Here is a 3,405-nt window from a genome sequence, read left to right as displayed (position 1 = left end):
TAAAACATAAACTTGTACATTCCGTTGCTGGGAAAATAGCCGGGATCAGCGGAGTTATATACCCCTATTCAACCCTCGTTCACGACTCACGTCTAATTCAACTCTTTATTCACGGGCAACGTTTAAGTAAAAAATTGCGTTCAATCTGCGTGTGAAAAAATCTTAAAATTGGGAATGCAAAAAAATAAGAGCTTTAATCACGTTTCGCGTTAACAGCCTCAATTACACTAATTACGATTCACGTGGAAAGAGTAAATGAAACTCAAGTCTGTCATATTAAATAACATGTTTAACAATAACATGCGCTAGCGTTTGAAATGTTCAAAGTTCTCAGATATTTCGCTTTTCCTGTATCACTTGATCACGAGTGTCAAAATATTACTGAAATAGCAGTATCTAACCTGTTGTCAGTGTTCGCCTTTGGTTTCGAAACCTTGCACTCCTTCTCGGGAGTCTCAGAAGCCAAAACTACGTCAACGAGGCTGGAGTTGATACAGTTGCAAACATTAACCGACTCTCCACAAAAATTGTATCGAAATGGGCAATCTATTAAAATACCAGTGACACGTATTTTTTTTTGCATAAATATTTAGCTTATCATATGATCAAACCAATTCCGACGGAAGAAAAATTTCAAAAACTTAAAACTCAGTCTTTTCGGGCCCTAAACTGCTATTATGTTGTCTTAAAAGTGTCCTGTGGACTGGTAACGCATCGGCAGGTGATGACATACAACACTGTGAAAACTTTCAGTTCACCCACAAATCTCTCACATCTCTTGTAATCTTTGTATCAGTCAGCGTTGAAATACTCTTGAAATTATGTCCGATAGCGATGAATACCTACCTTCAGCAAACTCTGTGGAAAGTTGTGATACATCGCACTCAAGTAGTAGAGGAGGAATGGAAGTTCCGAGTACTGTTCAGCCTTACGAAGGAGAACTGCGTGCATCAAACAAAGATTTCGACAAAGACTTACAAAGAAGGTTTCTCGCCCGCGGTGTTCAGGTCAAGATTAGGACAAAAAAGTTCCCGTTACTGAATGTTTAGTTCGCTGCGTTTGCGTTTTGGTTTCTAAGGCGAAATCTATGTTAAGAATGGGTAGCTGTGTTCGTTTCTGTTGCCATAACATTTTATTCCTCCGCACTATTTGCGGCGAAGGTTCCCCAGTGATCTAGAGTTTTGTTGCTGTAGAGAGATTTCCTTAGTAAACCAAAAGCCAACTTTTGACGAAAGAATCAGCTGTATCACGAGCCACGATGATTTTTACGGAGAAGTTAGCGGGCAGTTTCACTCTCAGTTATTCCTTTCCTCAGAGATTGGAAAGGCAGATCTGAGACTATCGTCGCGATCGTCGAGCCAGTCAAATCGAACGGAAAACGAATAAGTTTATGGTCATCTGATTCAAGCAAATCTCAAATAGGGATTTTAACAGAGAAAGACTTCTTTAGTTTAAAGGCAGCATTGCCGTATGACCCATTCCACTCAAAAAAAATAACTGACATCAGTAATATAAATGAAGGCTTCGTACGCATAGACTTTCACACAGCACTTGGATTCATTGCTACTGTTGCTACTCTTAGTTTCTTGAGGCCAGGGGGGCATTGATGGCTCGTGGTATGGATTTTTGGAAACCCAGGTTAGGAGAATACGCAGACACGGCCCCTTCCACGCAACAGGATATCGGTCAGCTCAGGAAAGGGCTTGGAGTTTATTACAAATGATGTATTTCTGTTATTAAAATATAATGGAAACTGCAATTGGTGGGATTTTCATACGATAAAAAAAGTGCAAATGTAGTCATGTGGAAAGATAAGGAGTATGAGTACCTCTCAAGCGCTTGAAATAAAAACAATAAGCTTCTGACACTCGCTTGCGAAATGTCAGCCGAAAAGAATGTTGAAAAATCGTGTACGGTGCAGGAACAGGCGCCTTAATCAGCATTATTTTTAGCTGAATTCATTGGTTATCTTCCCCTGATTTAAGTAGTGATACGTGTTCGTAACAGGCGTCTTGGAAGCCGGTATGAAGCACAAGGCCGACAACATTAAAGAATGAAATCTCCTCGATATCGACAGTCGAAACGCGTACATTTTGGCCATACAGCTACATCCTTTGCAATGTACTGTATAGAAATACCCGGTGTATGTATATTATTCATGTAGATAACTATATTTGGCGCTGCAGCCACGAAATACGTTCGTTCTTTCTTCTAGATTTCTCCCTTCTCCACCATAGTTGAAATTTTCTATGTCATATCTATGTAACATAATCATTTTTGTCGCGCGCTTAACGCGCGACACTTTCAATGCGCAAGAAAACGGTCAAGAAGAACTTGCTAGACGCTAAGGTCGATTATTTCTCATTTTAAATAAACTATTAACCACAAAATGCAAAAAACAATATCGTGTCATAGGCACTTTAAGGTGTGCCCATCAGACAAACGTCCCAAATCATGCACATCTCAGTCTTCTAGCCATGTTCGAATTCCGTACCAAAAGCTAACTCCCACTATCATTAAAAGCAACCTGTAGCTTTCAGAGTCTTATACATATATGTCCTCTTCTCTCCACCCTTGAGGGCGACGTCATTGAGATTGGGAAAACTAATAATTGCCAGAGAACTTAGTGTGAATTCACACTTTCAGTGCCGATTATAGGTCAAGTGTTTTTTTCACTTTCTAGCCTCCCGGTCATAGATCACAAAAGTAGCACAAGGAGCGTTCGCGCAGGAGGTTACTCATTTCAAAACATATCACAATTTTCACCGTCCATGAGCACAAGGACTCGCTTTGAAAAGGAGGCCAAAGGTAATTCGGAAATGGGCTATTAGCGCCTACAGCACATATTATCTAAAATCCGATGATGAGCTAGATTCGGAATACATAAAAAAGACGTTATCGCGAAAATCATGATCATATAAGCCTCATACTGAGTTAACATGCGGCAATTTCTTTTGTTCTTTTCGCTCGCGTCTAATTTGTTTCTGTTTATATACAGGTGCAATCGATCCGCAGTTCCATATGAAGAAGCCTTGAAGGGAAGTTACTATGAAACATTTACTGCCTAATCAATTGCGGGAAATTTACAAACCAAGATGTCGTTGAGATTTGTTAGAGCGGCACATATCAAGATAATCACTTTAAAACTCATACGGTGCTAATAGCCAGATACTTTGGCTGGGGGAAAGGCAGCCTGGCGAAAAAACGCGATGCACCCATAGCATGGCGTGATTTTTTGTCGACAGATTTTGTTCTCAAGTGCGATTGTGTCTTTTGCCTACAAACCTTTCGTCACTGGCCAATTTCAACCGATTTTATTAGATTACCCTTTAGTGCAACACCTGTAGCGCTATTGGTCACGTTCTTATTTTCGATATCGTACTAAACACAGACTACTGTAAAATT

Source organism: Pocillopora damicornis, chromosome 6 (genome assembly GCF_964200805.1).
Source record: "Pocillopora damicornis chromosome 6, jaPocDami1.2, whole genome shotgun sequence".
In the NCBI taxonomy this organism is placed as follows: domain Eukaryota; kingdom Metazoa; phylum Cnidaria; class Anthozoa; order Scleractinia; family Pocilloporidae; genus Pocillopora; species Pocillopora damicornis.
This window is presented reverse-complemented; position numbering follows the sequence as displayed.